Source organism: Gobio gobio, assembly GCF_949357685.1.
Source record: "Gobio gobio genome assembly, chromosome: 13".
Classification (NCBI taxonomy): Eukaryota; Metazoa; Chordata; class Actinopteri; order Cypriniformes; family Gobionidae; genus Gobio; species Gobio gobio.
The window spans coordinates 7359278-7380178 of NC_137106.1; the positions used below are offsets into that span (position 1 = coordinate 7359278).

The window sequence follows — 20901 nt, forward strand, 5'->3', positions numbered from 1 at the left end:
ACGATAGCACCACGGGGCGTGCGTGAATATTTTGTGAATAAAGTGGTATTTTTTTGTTTGTTCTTTTTTTCTTTCTTTCATTTGTGCTTTTGTTTATTCTTCAATTTGTTTACTTATTTGTTCATTCTTTTGGTCTTTTCCTGTTTTTTATTCGACCATTGTTTCATTTATTCTGCTCTTTTTCAGTTTGTATTAGTGTGTAATTTATAATGTTTTTTGTTGTTTTATTCTTTGGATCATTTAATTTTGTTTTTCTCCCTCTTCTCTTCAGTTTGTTAGTTTATTATTTATTTTTTCTTTGTTAATTTGGTTTTCTTCATTATTTCTGTTTGTTCTCTTTGGCTCGTTCATTCATTCTTTTTTTTGTTTATCCTTGTCTTCATTTGTTCAGTTCACTTTCATAGGTTAACTCAACGCTGCGAATCGTTGCTATGGCAACATAATTTCGTTATCAATATAATTTTAGATATCTAACGGCTTTCTTACTAGTAACAATCACATTCATGATATTATAAATTAACATTGTTATTATAGTTGCAATTTAATCGTTGATATCAAAAATGAAAATTTTTACTAGTAGAAATAAAATTCCTGATATCAACAAATGGCTGCCTATAGTGACATTTCATTAGTGAAAATACAATTGCTGATATCAAGAATTAGAGTTTTTACTAGTTAAAATTCAATTGTTGATATCAAGAATACAAATCCTGTGAATTAATAAAAGTCAAAACGGCTTGCCATAGGTAACTGTATTTAATTTTTTACAAGGTTTCTAAGCGGAAGATGAGATGCATGTTTTCTCAGTCCTGTTACCAAAACTCATATGCCATTTTAAAAGCAAGTCAATTAATTCCTTTGTTTTCCCTTTGAGAAAGATGCTTATTTGAAAGAATTTGTTGGTTATATGTTCAAATAATTAATGTTTGTGACACACAAAAAAACACTATATGAAGACAATGTGTATTTTAATAAAAACACAAAACCATTTTTCATTTTAAAGAAGACCGAAGCCTCAAATAAGTGTGTGTGTGTGTGTGTGTGTGTGTGTGTGTGTGTGTGTGTGTGTGTGTGTGTGTGTGTGTGTGTGTGTGTGTGTGTGTGTGTGTGTGTGTGTGTGTGTGTGTGTGTGTGTGTGTGTGTGTGTGTGTGTGTGTGTGTGTGTATAAAACTCATTCAACTCATTCTATACCTCAGTGCTGAGAAAAGAGAGAGACATTGAGCCTATCATCTCCATGGATTTCAGTGGCGATGATCCTTTCAAGGTATTAGATAGGCATGACTCTATAATAATGCATACAGAGGCTCATTTAAAGGAATAGATCCCCAAAAAATGTTTATGTTTCTTATGACTTCCTTCAGTGGAACAAAAAAGATCTACTCGTGACTTTCATAGTGACCAGAAGAGGACGCACTAACCTAAAATATCCAGGGTTTTGAAAACACTGATTGATAATTACAATGATGTGTATCATTTAAACAGATAAATACATGACAGAAATTCAGAAAACCATTTTAACTATAACATCAGAAGAGATCATTCCCGTTCATCTCAAGGGTTTCTCCAATGATGAAAAAACACAACCTGAAGGAGAAGATTTCATTGAATAACCTTAATTTCAACTGAAATGTCTGTCTAATCCTTTTAATGAAGTGAATAAATTGTCCATATTATGACCTATATTATGACGGCTTCCATAATATAGGCTCCATGTTTGAACATTGAGTGGGGGAAAACGCCCCCATGGGGTAAAATGCCAAAATCAAAAAATAACCACTAGATAAAATCAGGATAAGTTTTTGTTGTTGCTATGTACTACTTTGACCAGAGTGATGTAGAAGTTTTCACAGCGAAGCTTACACTGGTGAAGTACCTGAGAGAAAACGGATTTCATCACAGTTTTAAATTGAAATGGGAAGAGCAAGGCCTATAGTTTGAGAATACTTGTTATTTAAGGAAAATATAATTATATTTTCAGAATGTACATAACTTTTTGTTTTTCCAAATCTAGTCTGTGGGGTAAAACGCCCCCAGGGGGCATCACTTCCCACTATCATAAATACTGTAGACCATGTTCTGAACCTAGGTGATAGCCTTCTAAAACACAATTATTACTCCTGTAGTGCTGTTTAAATCTTTTAAATGAGCCAATCTTTCTCATTCACTTCCATGCACTGCCTTATATTGTTTGTTCACTTAAGTCTGTCTCTTTTAAAGTGCTTGACTGCCTTCCTGGAGTCTGACTGGAGCAAATATCAATCATATCAAGTGACACAAGCGCTGTCAGTCATTGCCAATATTTTACTGGCTGCTTTATTTTATCTATATGTATTTATTTGGTTATTGACTGTCTGATTGATTCCATGATCTTGCAATGAAACTAACCGTGAGCGCTGACATAGCATTCATCAATCATATAGGTTTATAATGACCAAAACATCTCACTAACAACTCACCAACATCTCACTATCAACTCACCAACATCTCACTAACAACTCACCAACATCTCACTATCAACTCACCAACATCTCACTATCAACTCACCAACATCTCACTAACAACTCACCAACATCTCACTAACATCTCACTAACAAAAGTAGTTTTAAGATAAACTTCAACACCAGGTCATATTAGATAGTAAAACAAAAGATTCATCAGTTCTGATGCTACAGATCATGTGATCTTGACTGTTCCTCTGTATGTTTGTAGATTTTCTGGCTGGATATATCTAAAGATCATACAACAGTCCGTGGGCATGACGTCTGAGGCTGAGACTAAGTTTAGTTTAATTATTATATATAATATAATATTATAACTTATGTTGTCGTCTTGCTTTTATGACATGCTATTGCATTTGTGTTCGTACTGTATTGCAATAAATGTGAAAAGACCTAAATGTGCTCGACAACAACAACTCTTCCTCTTCTCTAAAGTAGCCCAAAATGGCCTCACCCCTTTGTTGTGTGTTAAATTTTAGGGTTTGTGATGTCACTAACCCAGGAAGAAGCTCATTGTAGTCCCTTGCAGCCGTTTGTTTTAGTCCTTAAAATCTCCCTTTGCTTTGAACTTTGAGCGTCGTAAAATTGCAGATGTTGTTTATGCTCAAACAGCAACATTACACACTAACTAAAGTTAAAAAAAAAGTGTCATCAAATCATAATCAACCACCCCTTTAAGTTAGACTATGACACTATTTTCTGCTAGATCAGCTGTACAGCTGAAACAAACTTGAGCCCTGTTTCCACCAAAATTACCCAGAAAAATTTGTCCCAGGAACTCTTTTTCCCCCAGACCTGCTGCTGTCTGCGTTTTCATCGCGGTCTAAAGTACAGTGAAGATTATTCCGGTAACATAGAACTGTGCGCGACTTTCCAGAGCCCACTGGAATTCGTCCTCCGCAAACAAATGTAATAAATAAAGAACCTCGTCGTTGGTCCATCGGTTGTTTTTTTAAACTCCATTGATGATTTGAATAGCAAATGATTCTTACTGCACGCACCGCAACAGACTTTTATGTTGACATAAAATGCTGCGTGAGCTCAACCAATCAGCATGTTCATCGCCCAAGTCCCACCCCCAAAAGTTCCTGAACTTTGATAAAGTACTACCTCACAAACAGGGCCATTTTGAGGGGGAAATCTTTACCCGGAACTTTATTTAGACCCCGGTTCCAAACATACTGAGTGAGTACCACTCAAAAGTCCCTACACTCTCAGAAAAAAGGGTACAGTGGAGGTACAATTTTTTTCCTAGGGGAACAAAACGTATAACTGTACCTTTTAAAGGTACACAATTGGTCCTTAGGGTACAATTATACCATTGGTTTCCTCTAGTTAGTGCAGGGGTAGGCAAGTTCGGTCCAAGTGAGCCGCTGTCCTGCAGAGTTTGGCTCCGACCCTGAAAGACATCTATAGAAGCGCTTATTGAGAATTTACAGAGGTTTAGATGTTGATTTTTAACTGAACGTGATCACCATTATGGTGATCAGTGTTCCTTTAGTTGGGCAGTTTGACTCTTGGCTTTTTATGTAAGTTTGTGGTTTTTGTTACAGCATTAACAAAACACATAATCTGTTCAAATCAAAAGAAGCCATAAACAAAAATTATCATGTAGAAAAATGTTCGACTGAACTCATCACTGACTAAAAATATTAATAAATAATATTCACCAACAATCCTTTCTTGCCACAGATCAGACAATCTGAATTCTGATGTTTAAATTCATTCTAGGGGGAAAAAAGTTTAGACGCACACAGATATGAAGAATCAGCATATGAATCTCAACAATGGTGACAAACTTAATGCTGCAATGCATGCTGGGAGCCATAAGTTTTATACTGTGGTGGCTTAGTAGGGTTGGAGCTAAACTCTGCAGGACATCAGCTCTCTAGGACCGAACTTGCCTACCCTTGACTTAGAGGTACAAAAATGTACCCTTAAGGGTGCCACCCCAGTGACGGACACTTGTACCTCACAAGGTACAATTTTGTACTCCTTTTTTTTGTTGTAGTTCCTAGAGAAAGTTTCCGCTGTGGAAACACGGTCATTGAAGCGATCTGTTTGGAAAAAGCGCTATATAAAGGAAGGTGACTTGACTACAATACTGCAGTCTTCGGCCCAGTTAGTACTGTAGTTTTTGGTCTCACCAGAACACACGGTCAATGGATTACCCATCCCAGTGCTGACTCTCACTCTTGTCACTGGTTCTGATTGTTGGAATATCCCTTGGCACTGATTGCTGTATTGACCTGCTAGACATTGACCTTGATACTGATTTGCCCTGTTTATGCTGCTGTTCACTTGTCTGGCTATCACCAGACCATATTCAATTTAAGATTGAACATTGGTCTGGGGAGTCTGCTCTGTATTTTCTACTGCACCAGAGGCGTGATCAACGAGCATAATTAAAATTACTCTGTACGCAATTGGATAGTCCTTCAACCAATCAGACCACGAGGTGTGATCAATGGGCAACGATCCATCCCTTCTCTATCCGTCATTGTGTTAAACCCGCCAATAGCATACCAGGTGGATAAGCCAGTCTGTGATTGGTCCTGCAAAAGTGTAACAGAAGCAGTAGAAATGAATGTACAGGTTTCCAGACTGAGTTGCAGGGCGAAATCAAACCGCCGGCAAGTTAGGCTGGGTTTACCCAGTCTAGTTGTTCACTTCATAATGATCTTCTCGCATGTCTGACTCCTCTATTGTCTTCCTGGATCTGATCACTATATGGACTGTCTCTCTGGTCTGACCCCAATTTTCGGATTTGGCTCATCTCTAGTCTTTTCTGTTTGAAGTGCTAATAAAGACTGAGTTAGGCTTCCATCTGCTTTTGTTCCCATCCTTCCAGTAAACCTGATATTTTTGCCATGCATGGATACAACACTGTTAAATGATGCTGACATTTCCGATATCCGCCATACAGCAGTTCCGTAAGTATAATGGGTGTGATCCCACCCATAAGGGCTCAGAGTTGAACACCTTGACCATTTCCATCAGGGCCTGCTCAGATCTGTTGCAGAGAGTGTTGTCATGTGACAACCCTGGCATTTTGCAGGTTCATATATCACAAGGTGCCAAGAAGTGAAAGCAAAACTGTTGTTGTTTGGTGACTTTACTGGAAGTTCTAACAAAACAACACAAGATGTGACATGTTTTGTCTAAGTTGATGAGAATGACAGATGGTATATGACAGACAAGATTGTCATTGGAGATATGCATCTCTTCAATCCTCTGTATGTTCATTTCACTTAAGAATCAACATTCTGAAATGTTTTAAAGTTTTCTGCTGGTGTTCTCAAAAAGAAACTAAAGGCTATGAGCCGGAAATTTCACACCAAAAAATTATGTTGAAGAACCTGTCTTAATACACATGAACGCTCTTTGTTCACCTGTCTGTGTTATGCTAACATGTTGTGAATGGTCACACATCATCTTGTTAGAGCTTCATACAATGTATATAGTAGCATATATTTAACACAATAGCCAATAAAAGCACTGATCCAGAAGCAGACTTGAGTCTAAACTCTATTTAAGTCTACATTTCAGTGGCATAACACTTATAAAATATCCTTCGTTGCATGCTTGTGCATCATGTCTGTTATGTGTCATGGCATGCATTAAGTAAATCAACAAGACCAACATCAGCTTTTAAATCGTGGTAAAAGTGGTATTTTTTTTTTTACATGTTTAGTTCGATAATACAAGCAATATTTATTAAAGGACAATGATATATTACTTGGGAAGTTGGGAGTGTGCAATCATTAATAAAAAAAAAAAATTATAATCAGAAATATTGATTCTTAAAGACGTCAAGCAACAATATCTTGTATAGGCTTATATACAACTCTCTGCATTCTGAACTCCTTGTATATAATTATAATTGCCTCTGGCTATATTACTACTGTAATACATTTCATAATCATAACCATACATCCTAAAGAGTATACTTTTCTTTTAGTTTTTTTTAATGATAAACAATTCTGAATAAATTCTGAATTGTTGATCTACCAGACTAAATATCTTGTGATCTTGTATTTCTTGCGTTGAAAGTATGTTTGATTTTATTTAAAAATGGTTTCATTAAGCTGTTGAAAGCCATAACAACTTTGGGGCTTTCCTGATAACATTTTGATATCTGCTTACGGAAACGGAGCCAAAGTAATCTGTGATGTGCGCTGTTCACTTTGCCAAAGCTTTTAGGTGCATACCATTACCTTTTATAGAAATGTTTCTTTGGGAATTTTGCTGTGTTATGGACATTATATCAGGGCCTCCCATGAAGGTGTCCTCTAGTCTCATGGTTAGTGGAATGCAATGAAAAACACCTGTACGTTTAGCTCTCTGGCTGCTTCTTTACTTTCTGTAGATATTTGGTACAGATCATCCTCTCCATTTATCTTTTTATAAAATCTGCATTTGATCAATCTGTCATCAAACATGCTCTCATGAAAGTTTTAAAGATGAAAGATTTATAAACCGATGATCCGCCCTGAGTTATTCCTACTTCTGTGGGATTTTGGAGGGTGCTCGACTATTTCACCCAGCTGCTATTCTAACCTCAGCGAGTTCAGATTTAGCTGTCCTGGGTAGGCTGGAACATCCAGCACAGCCTCTGGCACTGGAGAGCAGCGGGTCTGCCTGTGGAGTCCACAGCATGCTGCTAACCACCCTAAATGCAGAGTAAAAATAGAGAGCGTTGGTTAGCAGGCCCACAGATAATGCCAACGCCAACTCTCTCTCTCTCTCTCTCTCTCTCTCTCTCTCTCTCTGTCTGTCTTTCTCTCTCTCTCTCTCTCTCTCTCTCTCTGTCTGTCTTTCTCTCTCTCTAAGAGTTTGGGAGGAATCTAGAGGGATGGACAGAGAGCTGAAAAGCAGGGGCGATTCTAGCATTTCAACATTAGGGGGGCAAAGCCCCCAATGAGGGTATGATTAAACAAAAATTAAGTCCCACTGAAGTGCCTTGAAATGTGCTGCATTATTCAATGTGTTGACATAATTTCCACTGAAACAGAAAGACAGGGCGGGACATATCTAACAGCTCCTCCGCTTTTTTAAATAGCCAATAGCGTTTAGTTTATATCACAGTTTAGAGCCGTTGAGCTCAGTAAAACCACAGTTTCCTCTTAATCTCTAACCGTTTCTCCTCCTAATATCCTCCGTATTGCTTTAAAATACATAATTCTGTGTAGAATTCAAACGGGTCCGATAGGTTTTATGGTCTGTGCGACTCGATCACATGATCCGCTATGTGCTCTTGTCTCTCTGGGCATGAACTGCGTCGGTTCACATGACACTGACGTGAGACCAGACCTCATTCACCGCAATGGAAAACATATTTGTTTGATTGTTCCCTATCCCCTATATAGTGCACTGTCTGATCGTTTCCTATCCCCTATATAGTGCACTGTCTGATCGTTCCCTATCCCCTATATAGTGCACTGTCTGATTGTTCCCTATCCCCTATATAGTGCACTGTCTGATCGTTCCCTATCCCCTATATAGTGCACTGTCTGATCGTTCCCTATCCCCTATATAGTGCACTGTCTGATCGTTCCCTATCCCCTATATAGTGCACTGTCTGATCGTTCCCTATCCCCTATATAGTGCACTGTCTGATCATTCCCTATCCCCTATATAGTGAACTGTCTGATCGTTCTCTATCCCCTATATAATTTACCATGTGTCACTCACCATGTAGAAAACAGTAAATGTGTGAACAAGTGAGCAATTTCAGCCACAGCTTCAGCGTGTGTTTATAATGTAGGGAGCGGGGCTTCAGATTCCAGAGAGCATTTGATTGGACAGAAAATCTGATGAGAAGCTGAAGTGCAAAGTGATGTCATCAAAACCATTGATCCATATTGGTGAGAGACTGTAAGATTTGAACACTTATATCTTCTAAATGCAAATGTTGTCATTGTTTTGGAGCAACACTAGTTTACAGAGGACAGTAAGGCTAAGGCTAACATTCATACTAAAAGCCAAAAAAACGTCCAATTTGATTTCATGGTGACTTTAATATATTGTTTGTCTACTAGTGTCAGGGCCGTGCAGACCATAAAAAGCCTCAAATATCATCTTTGACAACGCAGTGTTTAATTATTTTAAAAATACACCGTTTTCTTTCCATTTCCCGAAAAGTGGCAGTTTTGAGCATATGTTTCTGCCCGGGGCCTGACAGCAACGAACGGTTCTAGTGCATAATACATTTTAACTAGCAGAATAATACAGCATCACAAGTCTCACTATCAGCTATTATAGTCTTTCAAAAGACAAAAACATCAACTTTAGCTCTCCTCCTGGGACTCAAGAATAAAAGTTCGGCCTGGACTTGATCCGTTGTGGAGCAACTATGCTGGAACCAGAGCTGTTCAGACCAATCAAATTGTAAGGGCGGGCTTTATACGATGATGGACAGATGATCAACAGTGACATCCACGTCACCAAAGAGCGCTTGGGTTGAATTCGTTCACTAAATGGAGAACTTGTTCGTATTTTCTCTCAAAAATGATGATCGTGTTGGTAAGTACTCTGTGTTTCCTAAATTCCAGCGCACGTGCAGTTGAGTTCTGTTGACAACTATGCGTCGTAACTCTGTTGCTCTGATTGGTTGTAAGTCTATCCAATTAGGGTGACCAGATGAGATTGGCTGAAATTCGGGGCGGTGGGGGGGCTTTGATATTAAGCCGCGTTTCCACCGCAGGAACTTTCCCCAGGAACTAGGAACTTTGGGGTGGTTCTCGATGTGTTTCAACCGCAGGGTCTAAATGAAGTTCCGGGTAAATATTTCCCCCTCCAAACGGCCCTGCTCCCGAGGTACTTTTTCAAAGTTCGGGAACTTTTGGGGGTGGGACTTGGGCGCTGAACATGCTGACTGGTTGAACTCACGCCGCATTTTATTTCAACCGGCAGTTTTAAAAGTCTTTTGCGAGGTTTGTTCGTTCTGCGTTCAGTAAATATCAGTCTCGCTCTTTCTGTCCGATGGCGTGCGTTCGTCTTAGCAATCTCACGGTCAATGTCCGTAATAGCCGATAATAACATACGTTGTCTTATTTTAAATCTAGCTTTACGAGCTTTCAGAATACGCTTTAGTATCAGCGCTCGTCTCTTTTCTGGCGTTTTGTTAATGACCTCTTTATTAAACCAATAATGTTACATAACTACCAAAAGCAGAGCTGCTTGCATCTCCCCGTTATTGTTGCAGACAGTATGGTGCAAAAATGATTACTGTCCATCGCTGGCTGGGAGGAGCAGCCGCGCGCAGTCCTACATCACCGGACTATTTTGCTTTATCTTCCCGGTACTTTAGACCACAGTAGAAACGCAGACAGTAGCAGATCTGGGGGGTTCCTGTAAAAAAAGTTCCTGGTACAAATTGTTCCGGGTAATTTTGGTGGAAACGCGGCTTTAGACTGCGTAGCCTATAATAAAAGATAATGAATTTCAAACCTGAACCAAACATATTTTTATTCAAAGATCAACAGTCTGTCATTAGTCTTTAGTCTGCCACAAAAAAAACAACATTAAAATTGTGAACTCAAATGTCATTGTGAAAAAAACACAAAAACAATGACTGTTGTAAGTAACTGCGTAAATCAGACCTTTCTGTATAGCCTAACGCTAATAAGCTTAAACGAAAATAACGAAATAATTGTGTAGTGAAGTGTTTTGTTGTACACAGTGCTGCGATCAATCACTCCTTTACGCGTGCATCACTGTCCTCCTCATGGCTGCAGCAACTTGAGCTCTCTTCATCAAGGCTTAAAACAAAAAGGGGACAAAAAGGCCATATCGTCTTTGCACCTGCAGAGCCGTACCTGCCGTACCTGCAGAGCCGTTTTTGCTTTTTTAGCTTAAACAAAAGATTTTCCTTAAAGGGTTAGTTCACCCAAAAATGAAAATTCTGTCATTAATTACTCACCCTCATGTCGTTGGACACCCGTAAGACCTCCGTTCATATTCGGAACACAAATGGAGATATTTTAGTTGAAAGCTGATGGCTGAGAAAGGCTTCAATCAGGCCTCCATTGGCATTCAGTACATTGACACTTCCAAGATCCATGAAAGGCACTTAAAACGTCGTTACAAAGTCTATCTCACCACAGTGGCTCTACAATAATCTTACGATGCGACGACAATAGTTTTTGTGCGCAAAAAAAAATCAAAATAACACCTTTATCCAACTTGTTCTCGACTTCCGTGTGTGCCTCCACGACGCATGCGCGAGAATATGACGCAGATCCAGCGTTCGGACATATGACCCAGAAGCGATTTGTTTACGAGCAGAGGAAGACGCGCGTGTCTAAGCTGTTGGATTCTACATTGATCGTGCTTTAGGTCTCGGCGTAGTGCTCAAAATGGGGTTAAAGTGTGTATTTCATGGATTCCCGAACACCGGCGCTACGTCATATTCTCGCGCATGCGTCGTGGAGGCACACACGGAAGTCGAGAACAAGTTTAATAAAGGTGTTATTTTGATTTTTTTTTGCGCACAAAAACTATTGTCGTCGCATTGTATGATTATTGTAGAGCCACTGTGGTGAGATAGACTTTGTAACGACGTTTTAAGTGCCTTTCATGGATCTTGGAAGTGTCAATGTACTGAATGCCAATGGAGGCCTGTGTGAAGCCTTTCTCAGCCATCAGCTTTCAACTAAAATATCTTCATTTGTGTTCCGAATATGAACGGAGGTCTTACGGGTGTCCAACGACATGAGGGTGAGTAATTAATGACAGAATTTTCATTTTTGGGTGAACTAACCCTTTAAGTATAATTTTCGGGACAATTAGGGCCAGATTCGGGATTCGGGACAACAGTTTAGATTTCGGGACTGTCCCGAATTTTTTGGGACGTCTGGTCACCCTATTGAGGACATTTTCTTTCCAGGTTCGGGTGAAACGCCCCCATAATCACAGCCCAACGGAGCAGTATCAGACTCATATTCTGACTAGAATCTGAGTACGTCAGGCTAGTAGAGAAGCATTCGATTTCGGACACAGCTCATGCTTTTTAAACAACGTGGCGCTAGATGTGAGATAACTGCGTCGAGCTGAAACTACCAAAAATCACTTGCGTCCTGTCTGGCTTTGCATTGCACCCCTGGTGTCCACTACAGAGGACATATAACATGAAAACAATACTCAATTCAAAAGTGTCTCAGGAGGATATAACTATTGGCTTTACATCAAGTCAGTTGTTGCTTTATTTCACACTTGGTGGTTCTAGTATCCCAGTTGATTTGGTTGTAGGAATGATGGAACTGTGTCTTTAAGAGAGACTTTAGGTAGGCGTGTGTGCCGCTTGGACTGATGGTGAGTGAGACGCGCTCTTCCTTCACTCACTGCCACTTCTGAAGTCACAACGCTAAATTGACGGCATCAACACAAACGGATTACAATTTGGACAGCGCCTTTCTCTCAAATATGAAGATATACGGTAAGTAAACAAGCCCTGCTGATTTGTGCCAGCCGTGCGATGCTTTTTCATGATGACTGCTCAGCTAACGTTGCAGACATTACATATTTCACAGCATCTTGGTTACATTTGGACATATCCTGTTTACTTCTTTAGATATGAACCTTAAACAAAATGCACATCAGAATTTCCCTTTTTGTTGTTGTAGCCTAATATTAGAGGCTGCTGTCTGTTTTTCCCATTGCAAATCCCTGCAGCGTTTTGGGAATGATACATGTGGACATTTCAGATGACACTCGGCGTTCATGGCAGTAGGTGAATGATTGCTTTTGTGAATAAGAGCGTTGTTCTTTTACTTTTACATTTTTGTATCCGAAATGTGATTACAAACACTATGTTGTGCAGTTAGATTTCAATCAAAAATCAAATTGCCGGTGTTGTAAAGTGTAGTAGTCCGTGGCTGTATTTTTTTCATGGCGAGTAGAGGGCGCTGTTTCCCTCTTTCCACATTGGGGAAAATTACAAATCACAAAACATACTAAAAACATACACAGGAAAAACTGTGTGTATATGATTTAACGTTCTTAAAATTGTCTTGTCACATTGTCTCTTTTATTGTATCTGACCAAATACACTATATATAACTCTTTTATGCACAATACTCATGTAATATCCTTTTGTTTGTTACCATAATTCTGCCCATATGTTGGCAGCCGATGAATAAAGTCAAGTGGCTTTGTAGTTTGTAAAAAAAGAAGAAAGTATACTAAAGGGCAGATTTTAATTGTCATGCAAAGTTTTGTGTTCACATAGGACGTTGGTGTGTCACTTAAAATTATTACAAAATACCAATGCCAACTCGTTTTTCCCCCATACTTAATAACTGGGCCAGCTTGCAGCTTTAGTTAGCCCATTTTGTGTTTATGTGAGTAATGCTGTGTTCCAGGCAACCCGTAACCCGTGTTTTTCCAACCTTCTACCCGTGAAAGTGCACTGGAACGGCAGTCAAACCCGTGACTTCCCACCCGTGAACTCTAGATCGATGTACTCCCAGTTACGAGATCTGACGTCACATAGCCCGCGAAACAACAATGGCAGCCCCTATGGATGCGGTGTTTATGAAACAAATACAACGTAAAATAAAAGGTATAGCAGCTTCTCTTGCCATATGCGCCATTTCTTCTCCTCAGTTTCGCTCCAATAAGCAAGGAGTAAACCCCTTTGGCGATAGAAATGATTGTAAATGAGCATAAGCCCCGTACGGTCCTTCATGCTTTGTTTACATCTAGCTACCACAATTCCTTGCACTCAGACAGTTTGTCGTGACTTTGCCTGGACAAAGTCGTGAGTTGTGGTTTGAAGTTGTAACTTACGGGCTCAAAAACCTGCCTGGAACGCAGGATAATTCTATAATTGGAGATACAAAAAAAAAAAAAAAAAAAAAAAAAAAAGTTCACTAACAATAAAACATAGTAAATTCATTTATTTATTTACATTTATTTTTTTACTTTTAATGAAAAAAATAACAAACAAATAAACCGATTTCCCCCCCCCCCCTCTTTCTTCTCTAGTATTGTTTGTCAACTCTGTTACGGTCAATTCTGCTACATACTGTCAACATTAGTCAATTTTGTTACATTATTAACAGTAATAATGTTGACAGTATGTAGCAGAATTGACTATTTTAAACTTTTTAGCCAAACACTGCACTTGCTAGCATAAATGCTAAGAGCACATGGCACTAATGACATATTTTATACAACCCACTGTGTGATCAGTGATAAATTCTGTTTTCCTTTTGATATTGTGTATTTTGACGTTTTACAAAACTCTTGGTGTAAGAACTTTTTAGATGAAATATTTTCTCATAGAGCGCTTCAGATTTTATCAGTGAGGGAAAGTGACATCATTTCCTGTATTTTACATAGTTGTGGGAGATAATCCCACCAATTTAATGGCAAAGTATGATACGGTAACAGAGTAGATGAAAGATTTATGCACACACATTTTTGTAAGATAAAAGTTTATGATTTAATGTTGTAGAATTAGCAAAATTACTATTTATGGCTTTCATAAATAAAATAAATATTACCAAAATAAAAGTAAAATACAATATTATGGTTACACGATGCATGATGGGAAATTAATTTGGACAGCAAAAAATTATGATTTTCAGCTATGTACAGAAAATATTATATTGTTATGGCCTGTAAAATCTTGTGATCCATGACAACGAGTAAATATATATAAAAAAAAAAAAAAATTAAACATAACCATTTGAAAAAAATCTGAAATAAATAATGATTTTGGACTCCAAATGTACTGTACTTGCAATTATAGAATCACCCCTACACCACAATTGTTCAGAGTTTTCTTTGTGTCAGTTGCCTCTCAGCGGCTGTATTCTTCTGACCAAGCGAGGGTTTTTTTTTGGAGGAAAAAGTCCCAGGGTTGATAAATCACGTCCATGCATATGGGCATTGTTCACACATGTATGCTTACCCAGTGAGCGAGATGGAAGTCACTGATGTCAGCTGCTCAGACTCTGGTGTTGTGGTTGGCAGGGCTTCTGGCTGGGATACAAGTAAAGTGAGAACGTAGGTGTTCTGCCGGCTGCTTCCGTACGGGACAGCAGCTTCTGGAAACATGCAGTGTGTCTCCAGATGTTGATTGACATTAGCACCAACACGCCAAAACTAATAGAAAGTAAACATGCACTATACCTATGCGAGGAATATGGGGTATCTTTCTTCAATGGTTTTTGGCACTAGAGGAACGGCTAAATTCCTTTAAAAAAGACCAGATTTATTTTTTTTAGAAAAAATTCTTAAAAGCAAATGAATGGAGCTTGCCTGTGCTTGCCATGATGTTGGAGTTGGCCTGACAACTTGCCCAGTTCTTGGTGGTTTGTAGGGCATTGGGTTTTGTTTTGGGTGGTTGCTAGGTGTTTCCTTACTGGTCAAAGCCAAAACAGCCCATTTTAAGTCTGATTCATGTGTCAGGTGTCAATAATGAATCAACTTATGATGCATATGATTCAATCCCTTTTTTTTTCACATGTGACAATATATATGATTTCTTAGCACCTCTTCTCAATAAGCCACACAAATTTCAATATCGCTCATGTCTGGATATATGTCCATTCATGCATTCACATATCACAGTGCAGGACAAGCCAACATTTTAATAAAATATAAAGAGAATAAGTGTTAAAAATAGTAATGCTATTTTACTATAAGATTGTGATTGGACACCAGACTAACATTTGAGAGTTTGTTTGAGAATGTTTGTTTATTGGAAATATAACAGTGAAGCACTGAGCTTGAACAGATAAAATTAACTTTTACTAACAACATGTGCAAAAACCTATTTTTATAGGGAAAATATAAATAGTCTAAATGCACCTTTGTCCTTCTATAGTATAACACTGAACTGACGACAGCTTCAGTGAATATAAAAGGAGCACAAATAAGTGCAATAAGTGCTCCTCTGCCACCAACTACTGCAAAATGAATCATTGAGGCTGTAAGTGTAACATAAAAAAATATATCGCACTTGAGTAATCTAGACAAGGCTTTGTAGGCGTGTGCATTTCCAACATACTATTTAGGTTACATTTACTTAAAATATTTACTGCTGGGTTTGGCTGTTGCATTGAACCCTTTTCACATGGTGATGACGTATTTTTCCATAATATTGCAACATAAATTAGCAATTTTTCTCATATTTCATATTTTAGGGTAGTTTTATAACCGCGTTGTCTACATCAGGCATGACCGTTGTTGTTTCGAGGATGTTTGCTGCTTGATCAATATATTTAAATGAACATTTTATCACAACTTAATTTTATTGTGTACAATCTACTTACTGGGGGGTAAGGAGATTTCTAGTTCCCAGAATGCTAATGTTCTATTAAATTAGGATTTAGAAATGTTTTTGTCATGTTGGAGTTTTGGGGGTTACCGTGGTGGTGGTGTTTTTTTTTAAATAAAATAAAAAAAGTGTTTGTTTGGCACAGTGATCGTTTTCCTACACCTACAAACCATCACATAAAAAAAAAAACATTACAGTTGGATAATATTTAGAGCTTTGAAGTGCTGTAAAAAGTGTTAAGCCCTTGAAAGTGCTTGAATTTTACTCTCAAAAGGTTCACTCAAATAATTATTTTATGATGCTGTTCACTTTATTTAAGCAATTCATCTTGATTTAACACAATTATCTCAGGTTTCTGGTTCTGTGTGTAATTCAAAATGTAATTGATTCCTGTTAAACTGACTTAAAACCGTTACTCTTTGACATAACTTGAAGTTTTCATTTTGAAATAACAAGACTTTCACTTCCCATCATGCTTTTCAAAGGGGCTGAATTCAGAGAGTAAATGTTTAAATAAAGTTCATTTTTAACAAGATGAGAAAATGGAGAGACTTTTTAATGCTTAATATTTTATTATGTTGGTATTTAAAAGTTTTTGAAGGTTACCATTGTGGTGAAGTGTAGAGCGTGTGCTTGGGGTGAGGACCTGCTAATAACAATTAAAGTTGTTTCTAATAATAAAAAACAACTACTTTGGGTATGCCATGGATGTAACAAAACCATCTTCTGGCTAGCCAATAAGAAAAATGTAAAAATAGTGTTTCACTAAATAAAAATAATCAATTAAACTGAATTACTTGTTTTGGTTTGTTTTTTATATTCAGAATAATTCAATTGAATAGTTTTGTACAAAATTAAGAATGTTATCCTGATTTAAAGGGTTAGTTCACCCAAAAATGAAAATTCTGTCATTAATTACCCTCATGTCGTTCACCCGGAACCTTTGGAACACAAATGAATGTATTTTAGTTGAAATCTGATGGCTCAGAAAGGCCTCCATTGGCACAATGCACTTTACAAGTTACATTACTTGTTGTTTATTAAAGCTTCTGCTGGACAGCTCTCTCTAGTTTAGTGAAGTGTAGTGGCTCTGTGGACGTTGTTGACACTGCTCCTCTGAGGTCTGTCAATAATTAGCAACTCAGCACAATATACAGTATCTCTACAGCCCTCTCTGCCAATCACAGCCTGTAGTTACAACCCCCTGTGCCCAGCTGGTGTGTGTTAGCCAAAGAGAGTTGACTGCAGGAAAATCTGGAAGCATTTATTAATAGCATCCAAGCGTCTGTGCTAGAAACACACTGGATGCCTTTGTCTCCTCGCCACTGGTCGCCTGTCTGCTTTACACAGGCCTGTTCTTGTGTGTTAGTGGTGGCCGTTCTTGGCATGTTATGGTTGCAGTGAGCAAAGCGAGCGGTCCTAGTGTTTGTTACTCTGACTGCCCCGTCTGCTGCTGTGTTTATATACACTGAACACGCCACTTCCTAGTGTTTGCACTAGTAATAGAAATAAAGAATAAAGAAGTGCTCTCAACGCCAAGACTAGAGAAAGTCAGTCTGGTGTTTTTAACACTGAATGCACTTCATCAGTGTTTTATAAGAGAAACAGTGATGACGCGTGATCCAGGGACCGAAAGTGTGTAATGTATGAATTGATTTTCACTAATAATAAAAGCTTGTTGAAGGGAAGCACAGTGTTACTTTTCTAAGTGATCATACCTTTGCCATCCATCCATCCATTTTTTTGAAGTGCAATATAAAGCACTCTAATATCTAGGATGCTGTATTTCAGATGCCATCCATCCATCCATCCATCCATCCATCCCGCTCTCCCTCCATCCATCCATCCCTCCCTGCCTCCTCTATCCATCCATCCTTTTGAAGTGCAATATAAAGCACTCTAATATCTAGGATGCTGTATTTCAGATGCCATCCATCCATCCATCCATCCCTCCCTCCCTCCCTCCATCCATCCATCATCCCTCCCTGCCTCCTCTATCCATCCATCCATCCATCCATCCAAGTGCAATATAAAGCACTCTAACTCTAAGATGCTGTATTTCAGATTTAATCCATCCATCCATCCATCCATCCATCCATCCATCCATCCATCCATCCATCCATCCATCCATCCATCCATCCATCCATCCATCCATCCATCCATCCATCCATCCATCCATCCATCCATCCATCCATCCATCCATCCATCCATCCATCCATCCATCCATCCATCCATCCATCCATCCATCCATCCATCCATCCATCCATCCATCCATCCATCCATCCATCCATCCATCCATCCATCCATCCATCCATCCATCCATCCATCCATCCATCCATCCATCCATCCATCCATCCATCCATCCATCCATCCATCCATCCATCCATCCATCCATCCATCCATCCATCCATCCATCCATCCATCCATCCATCCATCCATCCATCCATCCATCCATCCATCCATCCCTCCCTCCCTCCCTCCCTCCCTCCCTCCCTCCGTCCCGCCGTCCCTCTCTCCGTCCGTCCGTCCATCCCTGTCTCCATCCATCCATCCTTCCATCCATCCATCCCTCTCTCCATCCGTCTGTCCGTCCATCCATCCGTCCGTCCGTCCATCCCTCCCTCCTCCATTTGTTTGTTTGTCCATCAATGTCTGTCCGTCCGTTCGTTTTTTTTAAATAAGTGCAACATAAAGCACTCTAATGTTTAGGATGCTATATTTCAGATGCCATTCCTCCATCCCATCCATCCAATTCATCCTGAAGAGTAATATGAAGCATTCTAATGTCTAGGACGATATATTTTAGATGCCATCTGTCCGTCTATCCATCCCTGTCTCCTTCATTTGTTTGTCCGTCTGTCCATCCGTTTTTTTAATTTATTTAAAGTGCAATATAAAGCATTCTAATGTCTAGGGTGATATATTTTAGATGCAATCCAATCCAATCCTATTTGAGTTCTTATTACGGAATCTCCTTCAAAGCATTCAGAATCTTTCAATCTTTTTGAAATGAACAAATTTTAATAGTATGTCCAACAAATTTTGAAAAAACCCAAAACTACAAACTTTGCTTACGTAATTATGAACGAGTATTTGTATCATCAATACTGGGTGTCTATCTTCCATGCTGGTGAAATTTTGACCCGGTGTCGTAAAAGGCCCCCCTTGCCACCTCCTTAAATTTATAAGAAAAAAGACAAAACAAACCCCTTTTATGATTTATTTCCGTCCATCCATCCATCCACTGCATTCTAATCTGTACGTCTGTAAAGTGATGTGACAGGCAGTTGTTTTCCGTGTACAGTGTGCAGGAGTGTCTGATCGATAATCAAATTCGTTGTCTGTAATTTTCATGATCGATTATTACTGATTTTATCGATTTGTTGTTGGTAGCCCTTGATGGCATGCTAATACTTTGTTTAAAATGTCTGAATCTGATCAGATGCCCTTAATGAGTTTGTAAAAGGTGTTGAGTTACACATGGGTTGTGAGACGAGTTGGCACGAGTGAGCGTTCCAACACACTGGATGTACTGTATGCTCAGTGGTGCGAACAAGCGCTGGGAATGAGGGGTGAAACCATGAATGCTTTCTGTTCTCATGTTTCAACGTGAGATATTTTCTGGGTTTCGGCCAAGTTGAAGGGCAGAAAGTGGTGTCTAAATAGTTGATCTTTTATGTTTAATGTTTTTCTTTTTAAAGATTATAGATTTACTGTTTGTAGCAAATGAGAATTGATAAAATTATTGAATGTAGTTTGAGACAAAGGTCTTATCTTTTTCAGTTTTTTTTCATGACATCTTCAAATTAACAAATATGATATTTTTCATACAGTATAATAAAATATTAATTATTATGGGATCTCCTTCAAAGCATTCAGAATCTTTAGATCTTTTCGAAATGAACAAATTTGAATAGTATGTCTAACAAATGGATAAAAAAAAAAAAAAAAAGCTACTACAATCTTTGCTTAAGTGATTATGAATAAGTATTTGTATCAATACTGGGTGTCTTTCTCCCAAGTTGGTGAACTTTTGACCCCGTGTGGTAAAAGGCACCCCTCGCCACCTCATATATTTATAAGATGATAAAACAAACCACTTTTATGATTTATTTTCCCACAAAAATGTGTTGCTCCATCACTGTGTTTTAATAAAAACATATTTCTGCAGTCATACACTATGGGGGTTGTGTTCATAGGGATTTAAAAAAAATCAAAACAATTAATTTATTATTCATTTAATACCATGGCACACATCTGATTCAATCACGGTTTTGTACGGATTTGTATCATGGCTCCAACACCGTACTTTCTTGTCAGGGATCAGCTGTGTTTAGTTATTTTGTTGTTATTGTTTTTTTTTATAGCTATGACAGCCTTCCCCCTTTAAAGAGAGGGGTTGTGGGAAAATTCCTGCTCTGTCCGTGAGAGAAACCACCCCTCTCCCAGATTTCCCAGGGGCTCAGTGTGTAAAGCCAGAGGTCCAACTTCTCCCAGTAGCTCCTTTGGGTTGAAGGGGTTCCAAAATTCAGCGTCTCTGGTCCCATCATTACGACCCCTTTAGCTCATTCAGTGATTTGTTATATTATACCCTTCTTGCCACACTATACAACAATGTGGCCAAAAACACAGATATGTGGAGTCTTAAAGGGGTCAACAAAGAGGAAGTTGACCATTTAGTCACTGGCTTGATTTACAGAAAACATCATAGACTGAAAGATCTTTTTTTTTTTTTAATTAAGACTCTATGCTTCATCAAAAATGAAGATAATCTATATCTTACTACAGTGAACATGAGAAAGTCCCTCTCAGCTGGTTCTGCTAGTGGCAACTTCACATACAGTAGTACCACAGTACCCTAGAAGCTGAGGTAGATGGCCAAACCTTTTATATTGCCTGACTGTGTAAAAAGGTAAACTGCAGAAGAAACAAACAAACAAGCTCATTGGTTACTCAATTGTGTACCTTCACTTTCATTTTTGATTTGGTGTTTTCGGGATTTTCCATTTTAGCACCAGTATTCCGTGAGAAGTGTGAATGATTGTCACCTAGTTGATTTTCCTTTTCACATAGAATGGACAAATGCACTATTTATAGGATTGAATTGATAA

The 20901-nt window shown here is 38.6% G+C and overlaps 1 protein-coding gene across 1 annotated transcript in view; it reads left to right on the top strand.

The window, feature by feature from the left end:
• Positions 1 to 11798: 11798 nt before the first annotated feature.
• Positions 11799 to 20901, top strand: part of daam2 (dishevelled associated activator of morphogenesis 2) — a 143450-nt gene continuing 134347 nt past the window's right edge. The window contains exon 1 of the mRNA XM_079832457.1: positions 11799 to 11938. The gene's annotated coding sequence lies outside the window, so the exon portion shown is untranslated. The remainder of the gene's footprint in view (positions 11939 to 20901) is intronic.